Below are 19,131 nucleotides of genomic sequence, written 5' to 3'. Positions count from 1 at the left end.
ATAGTCCGACCGTTGGCTGAATTAAATCGCCGAGAGAGAGAGAGAGAGAGAGAGAGAGAGTCAGTTCTCTCCCATTAACCAAAAAGCCGCAAGCGCTTCTTCTTGTAGCCTCACTCTACTATCTTCTTCTCTTGCCCTCGTGCATTTCCTCTTCGAGAGCCAGGGACCCCGCCTACGCCTTGGGCACCATGCTACACACATACACACGCACACACTCAAGGTCTTCTCCACCTTCTCGGAAAAACATCATAAGTCGGGCCTGACCGGGATTTGAACCCGGGACCTCTCGCACCCAAAGCGAGAATCATACCCCTAGACCATCAGGCCTCACATTCTATCTCATTATATTAAACAATTGAAACTTCATTTCCCGCCCAGATCAATAACCAAAGAATCTATTCCATGTTCTATAGAGAGAGAGAGAGAGAGAGAGAGAGAGAGAGAGAGAGAGAGAGAGAGAGAGAGAGAGAGAGAGAGAGAGAGAGAGAGAGAGAGAGAGAGAGAGAGAGAGAGAGAGAGAGAGAGAGAGAGAGAGAGAGAGAGAGAGAGAGAGAGAGAGAGAGAGAGAGAGAGAGAGAGAGAGAGAGAGAGAGAGAGAGAGAGAGAGAGAGAGGCCCAGATCAATAACCAAAGAATCTATTCCATGTTCTAGAGAGAGAGAGAGAGAGAGAGAGAGAGAGAGAGAGAGAGAGAGAGAGAGAGAGAGAGAGAGAGAGAGAGAGAGAGAGAGAGAGAGAGAGAGAGAGAGAGAGGCCCAGATCAATAACCAAAGAATCTATTACATGTTATAGAGAGAGAGAGAGAGAGAGAGAGAGAGAGAGAGAGAGAGAGAGAGAGAGAGAGAGAGAGAGAGAGAGAGAGAGAGAGAGAGCATGGTCTTGGACCACGTATTGGACTCGTGATTGACAACTCTTACTCCCCCAGATGTGTGTATGTGTGTGTGTGTGTGTGTGTGTGTGTGTGTGTGTGTGTGTGTGTGTGTGTGTAATTGTAACTGTGCGTGTAAGTGTAAGTGTAACTGTGCGTGTAAGTGTAAGTGTAACTGTGCGTGTAAGTGTGCGCGCGCGCGCGCGTGTGTGTGTGTGTGTGTGTGTGTGTGTGTGTGTGTGTGTGTGTGTGTGTGTGTGTGTGTGTGTGTGTGTGTGACCATGGTCTTGGACCACGTATTGGACTCGTGATAGACAACTACGAGTATTACCCTCCCGGATGAGTGTGTGTGTGTGTGTAAGTGTAACTGCGTGTGTACGTGTGTGTGTGTGTGTGTGTGTGTGTGTGTGTGTGTGTGTGTGATTCACCATGGTCTTGGATAACGTGTTAGACTTGTGATCGACAGCAATCCCTCCCGGATGAGAGCTCAAAGCTCACATATGCCCCGTATGTGAGTGCTTGCTATTCCCACGTTAGACTAAAAATACAAATGAACAAATAACTAGATAAGTGAATAAATAAATATTTTCAAATAATAAAATAACTAATTCACGATATGTAGATCGCTTTTGTAAAGGTAAAAGGGCAGCCACTCTGCCATCCAATGGAAACTGAGCAGAACACGTACAAGTCTATCGTTTCTTCCTGGAGAGATCAACGGGGGCAGAGAACGCCGTACGAGCTGTGCGGAAGGAGGGCGAGACAAGATGAGGAAGAAGAAGAGGAAGGGGATGATGATGGCGGTGAGGAAGAAGAACAAGAGAGGAAAAAGAAGAGAAGACGGAGAGGAAGAAGGTGAGGAAGAAGAAGAGGAAGATGGTGATGAAAAAGAGATGAAGAGGGAAAAAAGGCGTATTCCGTTACAAGGTGAAAAGAAGTATGCCCCTGACCTGCTCGCCATCTCAACTGAATAAAATCGTCGTCTGGCGTCAGCCAAAACAAACTCTCGAAAGTGTGTCGGCGTGTCGAGAGGTCGAGGTCATACGAGGAATTCCAGTACATATGCGCTGACTTCCATGGGCAAGGTCAATAGCCTTCATTGACCTTACCTAACAAGGTCTTCCCTGACCTTTACTTCGACGTCAAGAACATATTGACCTCATATCGGTGTGTGCAGTGCTGACCCTCACTACCTTTTCTACAAACTCCATATCACAAAGTTAAGGAATCCGGTTCACCCGGTCATCTAGTTAGCATTGATTAAATTAACCCCCTCGCAAGCTATCAAGAGTTGTGGCGATTCAATAGCCTGGCGCCAAGGGTACAGTGCCACTGGTGACAGGAAGTTCAAGTGCCACTCGGTATGTGCTGAGAGAGAGAGAGAGAGAGAGAGAGAGAGAGAGAGAGAGAGAGAGAGAATGAGAGAGGAGAGAGAGAATGAGAGAGGAGAGAGAGAATGAGAGAGGAGAGAGAGAATGAGTGAGAATGAGAGAGAGAGAGAGAGAGAGAGAGAGAGAGAGAGAGAGAGAGAGAGAGAGAGAGAGAGAGAGAGAGAGAGAGAGAGAGAGAGAGAGAGAGGTTGATCCTCTGAGCCCTTTCGATGTCGCGGCGCATTGTACAGATGAATGTGATCCACGTCTGATAATATCACTTCGTCAATGAATTGGCGAACCTCCTCTCTGAACAGTGTCTTGGTCAGTCGACCCCCTTCCCACGCTTGCTACTATGTCATCCATATATTCATTCACTTATGTAACTATACCCGGTAAACTTTATTTATTTACATCTTCTGAGTGGGCGATGGGCACTTCGTAAACATTTATCTAATCAATCAGACCGACCTTCAACGTTCTATCAGGGGAGGGTCCACGATGGGTTCAACCATCTCGGTGCTCCTGTCGACTTGCAAGTACATTTGTTTTGGCTGCCGCCAGGCGATTCTATTCAGACATGAGAAACAACCTTCTGTGTAGCGAGAAGGATGAACTTGGTTATGGACCAAAAGGTCTTCTGTCGGCATGCTTTTCCTTGATAATCCTTTGATGGTCTTCAAGTTAACGATTACATTATCTCTGGTTAATGAAAGGTGTGTGTGGGGGGGGGGGGTAGAGTTCCCTAGATCACACTCATCCCACCCCTGTGGCTGTAAAAAAAAAAAAAAAAAAAAAAAAAAAAAAAAAATAATAATAATAATAATAATAATAATAATAATAAAATAAAATAAATGAAGATGTCGCAGCTCTCCCCGAGGGCCCAGATAAAGAAATAGAAAAGGAAACAAATGAAAAAAAATCTTGCTTTGAGCACCTGTGTTACTTAAAATCAGACAACTCTATCCAATTGAGGGTGGACCCGTAATGAAGTCTCAAAAGACTGAGAATGGTTGGGGATCCGCCCTTCTGCCGAATGAAATCGCCTGGTGTCTAATTCCTGTGCGCCTAACTCACTGACTCCACCGTTGCAAAGTTCCTGAAGAACCTGCAAGGACAGATTTCCTCTTCCAGGAAGTGGTAAACCACGAACCCACGGTAACTACAGGGTCTCCACGACACCTGGGTGACAACGTAATGAATCCTGGGTGGGTGGGGGTGCTTATCTTGTGAGTCACAAATTTTTATGTAAGTCCATGGCACAAATGACCTTTGTCATCAGACCTACTTGACCAGCCGAGGGATCAACAACGGGTACCTGCCATTCGGTGCCCTACGAGACGGACGTCAGAGGGAATCCTCTCCCTACCACACGTCTTCAAATCCCATCAATTCCTTACCTCCTTCTACAGATGCAACTCCAAAGGGCTGTCACTCAGTCATTGGACTGTACCAAAGATTATCATCAATTTTCAATTTCTTCAATCTGAACTGTAGTTACTTCAGAGCTTGTGACGGGTGACTGCTCCCTTACTACTACTACTACAACTACTTTTACTACTACTACGCGCACATAACTACCAACAGTTAGAAAAGTTGTAAGTGGAACACGAGACACAAACACAAACAGACGCTAAAGCCATGGAAGGTATAACAAGTCATGTTGACATGTTTTGCAAGTCACAGATCATAAGAAGAATCTGAGACGAGGAGGCTTGTGGGTTTTGGAGAGAGAGAGAGAGAGAGAGAAAGAGAGAGAGAGAGAGAGAGAGAGAGAGAGAGAGAGAGAGAGAGAGAGAGAGAGAGAGAGAGAGAGTGAGAGAGAGAGAGAGACAGAGAGAGAGAGAGAGAGAGAGAGAGAGAGAGAGAGAGAGAGAAAATCTCGACACATTATGTCTGGAGCAAAGTGTTAGAAACAAAATAAACATGGCAGAGAAAATGCAGAGAGCAGCGGTTGAAATGGTTCCACATCTTGATTATAAATCAAGTGACGAGAGATTTAATATTCTGTGTCTGCCAAAATAAAAGAAGTGAGAGAGGTGATCTAACAGTCTTTAGAACCACGAAAGCCGCGGACATACATAACAGAGTTCTTCTTAACATGAGAACAAAGGAAAACTGGAGACCATGACATGAAATAAAAATAATAGATGTCACAAGAACGTTAGTATAATAATAATAATAAAAATCCGTACAGGATTATGGATTCATGGAATTGTTTGAATAAAGTAATAGTAAAGTCAACCAACATGAGACAATTTATAATCAGAATTAACGAATGGACAAGATGATACGGGACCTCGTATACAAGAATCGCTCTCATCCTGTATACAAATATGTAAACGGGCGCGAACGCACGCACGCATGCATACACCCAGATTTTCTATCTACTGACAATGGTTACATTGTTAGTCAACTTCTCCATCTTCAGTCGCTATTTACAGGTCCTTATCGCTCAAGTCGAGTATCATTATGTAAGCACCCTTGTCCTTTTAACCCATTCAACTCCGATGACAAGATGTCTTGTCATTTGGTCAAATAAAACAAAAAATCATAAAACACCAAAATGTTTGATCAAACACCAGAAAAATATGACGTCAGTCCTCGCTTCGCTCGCAGCGAAGCGAGGATTGACGTCATATTTTTCTGGTGTTTGATCAAACATTTTGGTGTTTTATGATTTTTTGTTTTATTTGACCAAATGACAAGACATCTTGTCATCGGAGTTGAATGGGTTAACCTTGACTTCTTGAGGGGTCCGCGGACTTTATCTAATTGTATGACAATCAGAATGCAATGATTTAGTGGCTGATTGTTAAAGGTACATGCTGTGTGTGTTTGTGATGTAAATAAAGGTGGGGTTAAAACGAGACGAGGGAAGGAGGGAGAGGAGAGGAGGTAAACAAGTAAGAAAAGAAGAGAAAAAAGTAGGCAGAAAAAAAGAGAGGGACTGAAGAAAGAGGGAGGTATGTAGGAAGGGAAGAAGGTAGGAAAGGAGGGAAAATTTAACGAGGGGATGAAATGTGTCCATACACATATTCCTTTAACTGGTGAAACAATGTTTGCATCATTCAAACCTTACACACTAAGAAGAAATTTCAATGTCGAAAGATTCCCACGGTCCTTCTGGGCATCACCCGATCGTATTCTTGGTAAAGGTAGATTGAAGAAATCTATGGGCCTATTGATGTCATGTCACCACCGAAACGCTTCGTGGGATTGGGGCGCGTGCGTAAGCCAAGCTACGCCTTGAAGACCTCACAGTTCTTGTAGTATATAGAACCTAGTTTTGTGCATCGGACTTTGATTAGCCCCATTAAGCCTCTTGACATGTAGTCCCACAAGGGAGGTGGGAAGAAAGAGACAAAGGGATGATGGGAGGAGGGGGGAAAGCAATGAAAGGAGGAATGAAGGGTGGGAGGATAGAAGGATGGAAGCAAGCAGGGAAGAAAGGAACCAACGAGGCGAGGAAGAAAAGATTTTTATCATTTGTTTACCAGCGCTTCTATGAGTGCGGTCAACTTGGTGCCGCCGTCGTACATTTCACGTTTTGGTTTTGACAGTTTATAGTTACGTCTGGAGTCTCTGAGTAATGCACGGAGGAGACATCCTTGCCTGGCGTGTCCATAGCGGATCCGCGGCGTGGATGTGGATAGTGTCTACTTCCTACATTAAGCAACCTAAAGTTAGGCTAAAAGTTGCGGTTGACCGAGGGTCACTTATTGTTGGGATACTGATCTTGGTATCGTTTATGGTTTTCTTAACTCGATATATTCTTATCATCTTTTATCGTTTTTCTGTTCTTTCCGTAGTTTCCTTTTGTGTGGCGTCTTATAAGGTGGGATGCGGACTATTTCCGCTCTGATGTTAAATGTTCTAAATGGTGAAGTTTGAATTCAGAGTACGATTATATGCCAGACTTTGACTTTGTCATACTGAGCTCACGATTCTAGTTGCAGGCGCTACTTACGAACTTTCAGACATACAAACGAAGCCTCAAGCCTACTTACCAGTTTCAAGGGTAAGAAATCCAATATCAAAGTATTATTATTACAATTCATTCTTGCTTTAGAGATCATTTGTTGTTATTTAATGTTATAAATAGTAATATTCTTAAAGAAAACTTGTAGACTTTATATCATACTCATGCATGTATATTTGAGTACAGTTTATTGTCAAGTTTTCTCCCCACCCACAACCTGTTGTTGCCAGGAGTGTGGCCTCGCAGCGTTCCACCGACGGAAGGTCAACCTTTTAACCTCTTCACCAAGGAATGATTCACGACTTATCTTGCACGCATGAGATGCATGGCCCGATACGGTCTGGTCATAGCCCTGAACTGCTGCATCAGTACTAATACGATTTCTGCTTTTGACTGCCCTCCAACGAAGTTTATCAAAACTTACAGTTCTCTTTACTGGCAAGCGTTCGGTACTAAAACGCCTTTCAAAAAACATACCAGTGTTAGAAAGTATTCTTGATATCCATTTTATAAGCTGTACTTCCGAATTTGGGAAATTTTCGAAATTCAGAAATCCCCGTTAAGGCGTTGTCACAATGGACAATTTTTTTCCTCCGACTGTTGGAGCAAATTTGCAGCCAGTAGTTTTAGGGAAGGAATCCGATATGCTAGTGACACGCCATTTCTATTTGTCTTTCTCTCGCGTCACAAGATTTTCATCTCGCTCTAAGATGGTGGGGAGGGAGAGCTGTAATCATGTTATGTCAGGTTCCCTCAGCTATAATAAAATCGCCTGGGGGCAGCCAAAACAAAGTAGAAATAAGTGAGGCCTAAGTACGAGCCCCCGCGCTGAAATGAACAAAATCGGATCCGACCAGATCGGATCGTGTATGTGGGTCGGACAAACCAAAATCAGTACATGCATAATCCAACCCGGTCGGATCCTGTATGTCGGCCTGACAAACCTAGTACAGTACATATACGATTCAATCTGATCGGATCCGATCAGATCTGTCAAGCGGTCTCAAGACCGGATCGTACCGTGGATGAAGTCCCTTAAGGGCGACCTGAAGAATCTAGTCATACACATCTTCACCATGGCGACATAGTTTACAGATTCTATTCTGGCTAATCCCAAACTATTTTAGTCTGCTCGGGGGGGGGGGGTGCTTAGACAAAATAATGACCAGATTAACATCTTAGTCCTGCTGAAAAAGACGAGTGAACAAAAACTAGCAAAAATGTCGATAAAACAACTGGCGACGCCTGAAAGGGGTATTACTTGGAGAGAGAGACAGAGAGAGAGAGAGAGAGAGAGAGAGAGAGAGAGAGAGAGAGAGAGAGAGAGAGAGAGAGAGAGAGAGAGAGGCGGAGATGACGTCAGGCAATATTCGGCTTATCTCTCTCTCTCGCAATCAACCTTAACAGTAATCATGCAACTCGTTGCTGACCCGTCATTCTCGAAGTGCTGACAAACAACCTGACAGGAGGAGAAAGAGGATGAGGAGGACGAGGAAGGAGGAGGGGGTACAAAGGTGGAGGAGGGAGGAAAAAGGAGTAATAGGATGAAGGGGAGAGATGCAGGAAGGAGAGAGGAGGAAGAAGGGTGGATGATGAACTTGTATGTTTTGTGGCGACAAGCGACACGAAGCTGCTCAGGAAGAGGAGAGAAGAGGGGGAGGAGGGGTAGGGACGCGCGCGTTTGCGGTTTTCGTCTAACAAAACCTTCAACTGTTATCATTTACATCGACGAAAAAACTTCTCCAATAGTTTTCCTTTCTTCTGAGGGAACCTTTTTTTTTCTAGTATTGCCCTTGTCCGGAAAGTAGTCATTCGTGCTTTGTGAAGTCTTAAGTCGTTTTCTTCTTCGGTCAGGATTTTCGCCGTCTCGACTCTCCATAGTATGCGTTAAGAATGAAGTTTGAAAGGCATGTGGGAGGATGTACACCGAGAAGATTATGAGAGAAACAGAGTAATTGTGTTTGTTTGTTTGTCTGTTTGTTTGTGTGTGTGCGCGCGCGCGCGAGCGTCTGCGTCTGAAACATATCAGGCACTCCCCACTCGATATCATCCAATGGAATGTGGTCGATTTTACCTTCGTCGATGCCATTCACCTACGTAGGCGCGACCCCCCCACTTTAAAGGGCACCATGACTCCCAAGACCTTCTAAAATGCCAAACTTGCTTTGAAAAAAGTTACGTGCGCACCCACACGATGAATGGTGTGATCGCACGCACGCGTATTATGTATTTACCTAAACTCCTTTCCAATAAGAAATTAAACTATTTCCTGCCGTACAGCTCGGTACAGTTGGTAGTACTGTAGATTTCCACCAATTTTTATATCCTATACCAGCTGATATGTAGCTACTTTACTCCATGTGTGTGTAAATTATATAATCTACAATCATAATATAGTATTCTATGTAACATGTATCGTTATTTTCTTATCTTTTTGAGTACGCGCAAATAACCTGCCTACCATCTCCACAGATTATTGATAAGTTCACATTACATAACAATAGTCTCGGCAAAGAATGATGGAAAACTAATACTTTCTTATACTGAATTAAACGGTAAATTGGAAGGAGGAAGAGTAGTAGTCAGCTACTACCATCCTACCCTCCCTCGCGCCACGAGTTATGACCCCTCCCCCCCCCCAAAAAAAAAAAAATATATATATATATTATATATAATAAATAAAAAATATATATAATAAAATAAATAAACCATTTTACTTTTATGGCTTTCTGCGTGAAACCTAAATGCACTATCGTGTTCAGTTATGTAAAACATGTGTTTTATTCTACACTTGCTATCATAGCTGCTGTAAACATCGATTATAAGTAAAGGTGTGTATAAACCGACAATTTCTTTTCCTTAAATTCAACTCCACATAATTACTTAGTTTCATACCTTATCGAGTTTTGGAAATAATGTTATAGCTGTAGAATGACTGCTCTTTCTAATGATTGAAACAAAAATTTATGACTGCTCTTTCTAATGATTGGAATAAAAATTTATGACTGCTCTTTCTAATGATTGGAACAAAAATTTATGACTGCTCTTTCTAATGATTGAAACAAAAATTTCCTATTTTATGAAAAGTGGGAAAATATAATATTTTCTGAAGGAGGTGAGGAATCTGCGTGTCACTGGTGCCTGTGTGGAACATAAGAATAAAGGAGACTGCAAGAGACCATAAGGCCTACACTAGGCAGCTCCGTAGTCTACAGGACTACCAACTGTACCGAGCTGCACAGCAGAAATAGAGTGTAATTTCTTATTGGAATGGAGTTTAGTTGTTCGTATGCGGGGTTGGAGCTGTGCTCATGGGACCCTATCTTTAAGTCTCCATTAAACTATGCCTTAAATTCAGTAAGTTGTTGGCCTGGATTATATCTTCGCCCAACTTACTCCACAAAGGATTTATGTAGAAAGACGTACTTCCTAAAAACTTTTAGTAATTTTTTTCTTTTTCTACTATGACCTCTTGTTGGTTCTAGCCGTACCACTAGCATCACTTACTGCAGTAAGTACTGCTGCGGTCAGCGTCTTCTGGAACTCGAACTTTTTCTGATACGAAAATGTTGATTACTTCATAAAGAACATACATGTCGTGAATCAATGACCCATACCCTCCCTAATCATCCTCTTCCTCCTCTGGACGTAAAGGTCTTCAAAATGAGGGCAAATGTGTATAGGACCAATAGTGATATTACTAATAACACTTACTGGAAAAATACGAGGACGAAAAGGTGTTGTAAGAGATGGTTGTAGAGCAGGTGGAACAGAGGGACATCAGGAAACAGTTTGTGACCTTTACAGTTGTTACACACAGAAGAATCGGATTCTGTGAGCCGAGTGATTATTACATGTATGACGTGCAAGGAAATCTGACTTAATGTTATTACACCAAACAACCGTGATTATGCCTCATGGACCAACTGCTAGTCTGGCACGATACCCCACAACTCTTCGAAGATTCTTGGAAGACCTAGGGAAGCCTCTTCAACTCGGCATTCAGTGTTCATGTTTTACAGCCACACAACTGCATAAATATCGACAATGCCATGTATTACCAGAGTATATGAAGCTTTCCAAGACCTGAATCTCCTTGTCCATTTAGGCTTCGAACGCCTACAACTACTATTCTATCTTTTGCTACTATACCCTTTCTAAGCCTTCTGAACTCAGCCGATAAAAATTGGGTAGTCGATGGTCCTTGGAGTGGGGAAGAATGTTCAAGGTGCCCACAGGGAGATCTCGCCGGAGGCTTATCCCGGACCTGAATCGACGTATGTCTCTCTCACGTAGCAGAATTGATAGATTTGATGAGGCAGGTTGCTGGCTCATCTCCCATCAGAGGAGCCACGTCGGGACTTTTATTCGTTTAATGCCATGAAGGACAACGAATCTCAACACACCTTTCCCTCCACCATCCATCAAGTTTCCTTTGCACAGGCTTGATAATGCCTCCCTCGACTTCTTCCAACCTCTTTGCTACAATGAAACCCTTGAGTTTTTGTTCTTGCTACCACTAGACGATAACCCTTGAGTTTTTGTTCTTGCTACCACTAGACGATTTCACTTTGTTTTAACTAAACATATTTCGTTCTGAATAACGTCTGTCGATTTCATTTCGCACAGGGAAGGCCCTAATGGAGTATGGTTTCAGATGTTGATGAGGAGAGGGTACAAAACGAGATGCAAGAAAATGACGAGAGGAAATGAAGAATATCAAGATAAAACGACGAACGAGCGATGGGGGAGGAAAGGGTAGGGAAATGTAGAGAGTGAAGGCAGGGATGGGGAAGGGAGAGGATATGGAGAGGGAGGTGTTAATCGAACATGGAGTAACAAAGGATGAGAAACTGAAAGAAGAACGGGATTAAGGATGAGAACATCTGGAGTTCAATGAACGACTGAGGAGAGAAGAGGAGGAAAAGGAGAAATCTGAAGAAGTGCGGATGAAGCGAGAAGGGAGTATTGGGGTCGGGTAAGTTGGATCGAAAGAAGGCTAAAAGGACAAGAAGTTACAGGAGAAGGTCGAGGATGTATACAGGTGTATCTACTGCCCCAACAAAGGATGCTTGTGTTCGGCGAAGGGCATCATCTGCCTACAAGAAACTAATGAGGAGAGACGCTTTCCTCCCTCTGGGATTGGGGGTGTGTGTGTCTTATTTTGGGGAAGAGAAGGGCGGAAGTACCCGTGAACTAGAGGGGGGGGGGGGCTGGCCTGTGCAACTGGGAGGAAGTGCTGTCCCTATTTTCTTTCAGCTGTCCTGAACAACTGTACCTATTTTCTTTCTGGGATGAGAGTTTTTCTTAATGTCATCCATACGGACCAGTCACGCATTAGTTTGTGAAATATATATATATATATATATATATATATATATATATTATACACACACACATTTTGGGGAAGAGAAGGGAGGAAATACCCGTGAACTAGAGGGGGGGGGGAATGGGTGCTGGCCTGTGCAACTGGGAGGAAGTGCTGTCCCTATTTTATTTCAGCTGTCCTGAACAATTGTACCTATTTTCTTTCTGGGATGAGAGTTTTTCTTAATGCCATCCATACGGACAAGTCACGCATTAGTTTGTGAAATATATATATATATATATATACACACACACACAGATATATACATATATATATACACATATATACATATACATATATATATACATACACACACATATACACATATATGCATATATATATATATATACACACACAATATATATATATATATATATACACACACACACGCACACATATATATATATATATATATACACACACACACATATATACATATATACTAACTGTTAACCTCTGCTCTTCCTCTGTTCTTCTAACCTTCATCTCTTCCAGATCACTGTTATGAATCCACCTCAGCTCGGCTGGCTAACAACAGACGATTTCATTTGGTTATGCCATCCCCGGAATGATAAGTTATGAATGCGATAATTAACAGGTCTGTGTAACTCATTTTTTTTTTTTTTTTTTTTTTCTAAAATTGCGGGACTGGTCCTTGACCGCTGGGGCTGAGGAGTGGGAGGGTGAGGAGGGGGCCATTGTGTGCCTCACCAGGGAGAACTTGTCAATATTTTTTGTTTCAAATATTCTTTTAATGACGAAAGTGTTTAAGCGTGAGAAAGATTGGTGAGATGGGGGTGTACATTAAAAAGATGGCAGAGTGTGTGGACGTGATAGTAATAATGCATGACAAAACAGATGAACAAAACAACACCGCTCGACCGTGACAGGACTCGAACCTGCAATCTTCGGATCCGAAGTCCGACGCCTTATCCATTAGGCCACACGGTCGCCATGTTCAGCTGCTCGCGGCCTACCGTACAATACTTCCTTTCCTGCACATCCCCCCCTTCCCCCTACAAGAACATTCGCACGCACATATATCACAACACATAAAACAAATACAATGAAAGATAACGACAGGAATGTAACTATAACGTTTGATTTCTCTCTACCAAGACAATCGAAATAATTAGTGAAACCAGGATAACCCCCATCACTGAGGGGAGGTTCATGCTTAATCCACCCCTTTAGCGACGATGACCTAGTAATTTTGCTTCTGATGTCGCCTGACAATTTCATTCATCTATACGATTCCCTTCGGTAACCAATGACGAAGGAGTGCAGCTGGTTATACAAACACTTTGATAGTATCATCGTCCCCTACATTAGTACAATTATCAATTGTGAAATTCGTCTACGCGTGAGGATCACCCTTAAAAGTATATAAATCTGCCTTTTCGAAACAGTTGCCAGCCTTGGTCACCCAGGAATGGCCGCCCTGTTCTTATCTTCATACTGAAAACGACTCAGATAACGACTTGTATAACGACCTTTAGCAACCCTTCTCCCACCCTTCCCAGTGGCCGTGATCGTATAGTGGTTAGTACATTGCGTTGTGGCCGCAATAACCCAGGTTCGAATCCTGGTCACGGCAGGTGAAGTTTAGCTCGCTTTAACGAGGTCCAGTATTATATCTACGCTACCCACCAAAACACCAATCACTACTACTTTGACAATCACAAAACTAATATAAATTTCAATAGTTCAGTTAAAAGTTCAATCTATAAATATTGCAGTGACGATCCGTGTTCTGGCTATGCTGGCAACGTTCAAACCGTTATCGATCTTGACGGTCCTTCCTCTCCGTTGGCTACCCCCGCGAAATCAGCCAGCACAGTGCCTACCGGGGTTCGAACCCGAGCCTCTCGCAGCAAACCGCTTCGACGAAACGAGACAGACGCACCCTCTCTCTTTACACTCACCCCCTCCCCCATCCCTCTCGGTGAGATTTCTTGACTCCGAGTAGAGTATAGAGACATTTCTCAGCTAAATAACGTCTTGCGTAATGAAAACAGATTTCTTCTTCTTTTAATTTTCTTCTCGTTTTTACAGCCCACTTAACGTTACCTGATGTCTGAAATATTGTCGTCCCGCCTTTATCCTCACTCCGACCCATTTCCTTCTCTCCCCAATCGATTATTCAACCAAACCATTGAGCACCTCCGATGAATTACAGGTCTCCCACCCTGCCTCACTCACACTCCTAATTTTTTGAGTTCACCCCTACTCATCGACGTAAGGTCACGCCTTAATCACACACACACACCGTGTTCCTCACTCATTCACCACTTCATCACACCTATTTGTTGCTTTCTCATCAGACCCCTATCTCATACATCCATAATATATTTTATACCGCCTCTCTGGAAATCCTGCCATATGCCTTCTCCAAATCTATATAAGCACTTTGGAAAAAAGTGGGAGGGGGAGAATCACCAATTTCTACGTCATCACCAGATCCAAACACCACAACCAGTTATACCCACAAACAATTTCCATCCACCACAAAATCTGTTTAAAGATAATCCAAATCTCCTGACAATGTACATGCTGATATGATGGCTCGATTGCAGCATCCATTCACCCCTTTTAATGTCTCCATTCTCCAACAAGTAACAAACCATTAACCATTACTTACTCACAGAACTCTGATCAGCAATGATAAACTGTCTACGACACTGGGAACAGCATCCATCAAACCAACTAAGACCAACCAAGCCCAACATAAAACCATGGCTGTCCCCACATTAGCAAAAACCAATGACCACTTCATAACAGTACATGACCCTCCCACCTGTCAATACAAAATTTCATTTACCCCCGGATAGCACTGAAGTGTCTGATTTACAAAACATCCTGCAATAACTGTCTATATAATCACCTAACCCATCAAATAACAATGACACTGCACCAAATCCTGGATAACAAAACACCAATTGATACCTGTGATTTGGTTATGGAGTACTAAAAGGAATGTCTAATCTTTATAAAAAGAAAAATGCTTATATAACTTTATAACTTCAAATTCAGATATTGAACATTTTAAACCAATATCAATCATAAATACAAAACAAGGAAAATAATTCTGAATGTAAAAACCTGCATGAAATAAAATGTGTTATCATGAAAATACAACAATATTTACATCATTTAAAATACTTAGGCTTTGAAAATTTTAAAAGTTTTTGACAGTAAAATATTCTTTACCTATCATAATGACTATATAGAACTACTCCACTAGTCAATTTTCTATGTATAGCACATTCTATCCCATTCCTTTCTCAAAGTTCCTTAATTTCATTGTTTAAAACTAACTGCCTTTCAGCTTCTTATACTGATCTTGCTGGTGAAATAGTCTTTGAATTTCCCATCATGAACAACCTGAACCTGTTTATTCGGTACTATACCTGACATCCTTTGTGACAAACCCAACTTTTCATACATCACCACCTTTCAACCTTTCATCTTTCTTATCTTCTTTACATTTTTCCTATATTCTTATCTCTGATCGTAACTTCCCTCCTGCCACATCCTCTTCATCACTGCCCTACAAACCCCAAATACAAAAGTTTTTCTAGAATTTAGCATTTCACCACTATTAACTTGCAGTGCTTTGATTTCTCATGAAATAGTTACTGCATCTATATTCAAAACTAATCAATAACAGAATGCATAATACAGAAATCTCCAGAAGTAGAACTGACATTCAACCAGCAGTGTGCTTCACAACCCCTCCTTCAACCTGGAAGTGCAGCCCCATGAGGCCAGTGGTCTCTGGCTCAAGTACAATTCTCACCCTCACAACACTTTAATGTCCCTCCATTCTGTGATTTTATATATATATATATATATATATATATATATATATATATATATATATATATATACACACACACACACTTATGTCGGACAGACAACAAGGATTGACGTCCTGAAGAAAAAGTTAAATTTTCGTGGATCCCAACGCAAAGGAAGTACCTATTGTATTTGCAAGGAAGGGGATTGCTCGTGGTGTGGTGGGAAAGTGAGGAAAAAGGAGAAGGGGAGGGATTACTGAGGGAAATGAAAGGAAATGAGGAAGGAGAGGACTTGGTCCAGGCAGGCAGACACCATGTCAACAAACGCGGGCAGGATCAATTTAGTGACGATGAAGGGTCTAACAAAAATGTAAAGATTAGAAACATAGATATGAGCAGCACAATAGAAGATGAGGATAATAATTTCCATGGATTTAATGAGGGGGGGGGGCAGATACCAACCTCCCCCAACTGGCAAGACTAGAACAAAAACTTGAACAAAGACCGAACATTGGGAGAGTAGGTTCGGTAAAATGTCTGAAATTGCGCAAAGGGTTGAAAGATTGGAAGAACTAGAGAAGGCGAACAAAAACATAACTAAGGAAATAGAAGAACTAAAAAGACAGTTAAAAGAAGTAAAAGAGGAGAATGAAGAATTAAAGAGGAATAATAAAGAAAACAAAGAGGCCATAGCTAAAGAAGCTAAGGGTTGGAAGACAATCCAAGAAAACAGTAAAATTGCATTTACTGATATAATTAAAAAGCAAATGAAAGAACAATTGGAAGACTCAGTTATTAAAGTGATGAGACAAAAGGAGAATATAGTAAGAGACTTGGCAGATAAAAAGAAATGTATAATTATATTAGGAATGGAAGAGAAACACAACCCAGATAGAACCAAAAGAATCAATGAGGAAAATGAAAAAGTAAGCAGATTACTAAAATTAGTTCAGGAAGATGAACCTGAAATCATTAAACAAATTGAAGAGAAGTTTAAACTCGGAAAGTATAGTACAGATAAGACCAGACCAATTAAGATTAAATTCAGGTCACAAACGACGGCAGAGAATATCTTATCAAAAACAGGGAAACTAGCAGCAAGTGAACAATATAAAAAGGTATGGATAAAAAGGGAAATGAATAAAGAGGAAAGAGAGGAGGAAAAAAGAAAAGACAACATGCTAAGGAAAAAAACGAGAACAGAACAGTCAGAAAAAGAGAAATTCTATTGGAGTAGTGAATATGAAAGTAAGGAAATTCGAAATACTTGAGAAAAACAAAAGGAAAACAGAGAATACAATGGAAGTGGCAGAAAACTAAGAGTGTCTTACACAAATATAGATGGATTAATTACAGGATTGAATGAGCTGAATGATTATCTGAAGGAAGAAGAACCGGACATAATGGGAATTGTAGAAACGAAATTAAAAGGTCCACTACCACCCAACAGTGTAGGACATGACGCATATAATTATTGGATTAGAAACAGAGAGACAAAGCAAGGGGGTGGAGTTATGTTCCTGACTATATACTTGTTATAGAAATGAATATGTACAAGTGTGCAGAGAGGAAAAGAGAAAATATGAAAAAGATGTCATAGAAAAATGTAAAGATCAACCAAAACTATTCTACAGATTTGTAAACAACAAACTGAAAAACAAACAAGATTTGGAGAAATTAAGACAAGGAGTTGAATACACAGAGGAAATTGAAATGGCAGAAATTATGAACAAGCATTTTAAATCAGTGTTTACTAGGGAGAACATACAACCGGAAGAGATCAAATGGAAAGAGAAAGTCCCCCCTATGAAAGAAATAGAAGTAACAAAGAATGAAATATTGAAAACACTTGAGTAATCTTGATGTCAGAAAATCGCATGGACCAGATGAAATAGCAAACTGGATTTTGAAAGAATGCAGGAATGAACTGGCAGACAAAATACATAGCATAATAAATAGTTCCTTGAAAGAAGGAAAAGTTCCAGAAGATTGGAAAAAAAAAGCAAATATAGTACCTATATATAAAGGGGGAAATAAAGAAGACCCTACCAACTACAGACCAGTCTCTGTAATAAGTACATTAGCAAAAATAAGTGAAAGAATTGTCAAAAGTAGATGGGTAAAATATTTAGAGAAAAAAAAAGTGCTAAATCCAAGGCAATTTGGATTCAGACAAGGATAATCATGCATCACCAATTTAATATGTTTCTATTCAAGGCTAATAGATATAATACAAGAAAGAGATGGATGGGCTGATTGTGCCTTTCTAGACCTAAAAAAAAGCTTTTGACAAAGTACCACATAGGAAGTTGCTTAAGAAATTAGAAACTGAAGGAGGAATACAGGGCAAACTGCTTAAATGGATGGAAGACTTTTTGCAAGAAAGAAAAAGGAGAGTAGTGATAAGAGACAAACACTCAAAATGGGATGAAGTAATAAGCGGTGTTCCACAAGGAACAGTTCTGGCCCCAATAATGTTTGCTATATATATTAATGATATGGATGACGGAATTGAAAGTTATATGAGCTTCTTTGCAGATGATGCAAACTGTTAAAAAAAGTGAACACGAAAGAAGATTGTGAGTCACCACAGAGTGATCTAAATAAAGTACAGGAATGGAGTAGGAAGTGGGAGATGGAGTTCAACACTAAAAAGTGTAGTATAATGGAATTTGGAAAAAGCAAAAACAGAAAACAGGATCATATAAATTGGGAGAAGGAATAAAAAAAGTAGAAAAAGAGAAGGACCTGGGAGTCATTGTTATGAATAATATGTCACCTGAGAAACATATAAATAAGATTTTTGGAGAAACTTATAACTTAATAAGAACAATCAAAGTGGTGAAGAAAATTCTAATCACTCTGATAAGACCAAGATTGGAATATGCAGCAACGATATGGTCACCAAGTACAAAAAAATGTATAAAAAAACTTGAAAGAATACAAAGAGCAATTACAAAATTGGCACCAACACTCTTAAAACTATCATATGAAGAGAGACTAGCAAAACTTGAACTACAGACACTAGAGCAAAGAAGAGAGGAGATTTGATAGCTATTTACAGAATCATGAAAGGCATAGAAATTATTGATAGAGAGAATCTGATAAAATGGGATGATAGAAATACAAGAGGACACAGAAAGAAAATCAAGGACAGCTATAGAAGAGATCTCAAAAAGAACAGCTTTCCTCACAGAGTAATAGACAGTTGGAACAAGTTAGACAAGAAAGTGGTGTGTGCAAAAACAATACATAATTTTAAAAATAGTTTAGATAAAATGAGATATGAAGACGGGACACCACGAGCATAGCTCCTCTTCCCGTAAAATACAACTAGGTAAATACACACCCTTTCGTCGAATGGACGGCAAGAATTAGTGTTCCGAGGAAAAAGGAAAATCTACGTGGATCTCAACGTCCAGGAAGTGCCTTATTGTATTTATAGGGAAGGGGAGTGCTTGTGGAGTAATGGGGGAGTGATAGAGAAGGAGAAGGGAAGGGATATTGAGGGAAATGGAGGGAAATGAGGAAGAGGGAGACATGGTCCAGGAGGCCAGGAGATTTGTAAACAAAAGGCAAACTGAAGACAATGACTTTGGAGAGGACGGGATCAACAAAAATGTAAAGATTAGAAGTACAGATAAGAGCAGCACAGTGGAAAGTGATGATAATAGTTTCCAGGGATTCAAAGAGGGTGCGGGGGATACCAACCTCCCCGATTGGCAAGACTAGAGGAGAAATTTG

At 41.0% G+C, this 19,131-nt stretch overlaps 3 non-coding genes across 3 annotated transcripts; 1 reads left to right on the top strand and 2 right to left on the bottom strand.

Moving 5' to 3' along the window:
* Positions 1 to 255: 255 nt before the first annotated feature.
* TRNAP-UGG (transfer RNA proline (anticodon UGG)) lies at positions 256 to 327 on the bottom strand. Its single transcript has one exon. It is a non-coding gene; the product is annotated as a tRNA-Pro (tRNA).
* Positions 328 to 12,465: 12,138 nt separating this feature from the next.
* Positions 12,466 to 12,538, bottom strand: TRNAR-UCG (transfer RNA arginine (anticodon UCG)). Its single transcript has one exon. It is a non-coding gene; the product is annotated as a tRNA-Arg (tRNA).
* Positions 12,539 to 13,112: 574 nt separating this feature from the next.
* TRNAH-GUG (transfer RNA histidin (anticodon GUG)) lies at positions 13,113 to 13,184 on the top strand. Its single transcript has one exon. It is a non-coding gene; the product is annotated as a tRNA-His (tRNA).
* The last annotated feature ends 5,947 nt before the right edge of the window (positions 13,185 to 19,131 follow it).

Source organism: Oratosquilla oratoria, chromosome 2, assembly GCF_046742065.1.
Source record: "Oratosquilla oratoria isolate Oo_2021 chromosome 2, ASM4674206v1, whole genome shotgun sequence".
Classification (NCBI taxonomy): Eukaryota; Metazoa; Arthropoda; class Malacostraca; order Stomatopoda; family Squillidae; genus Oratosquilla; species Oratosquilla oratoria.
This window is presented reverse-complemented; position numbering and strand designations above follow the sequence as displayed.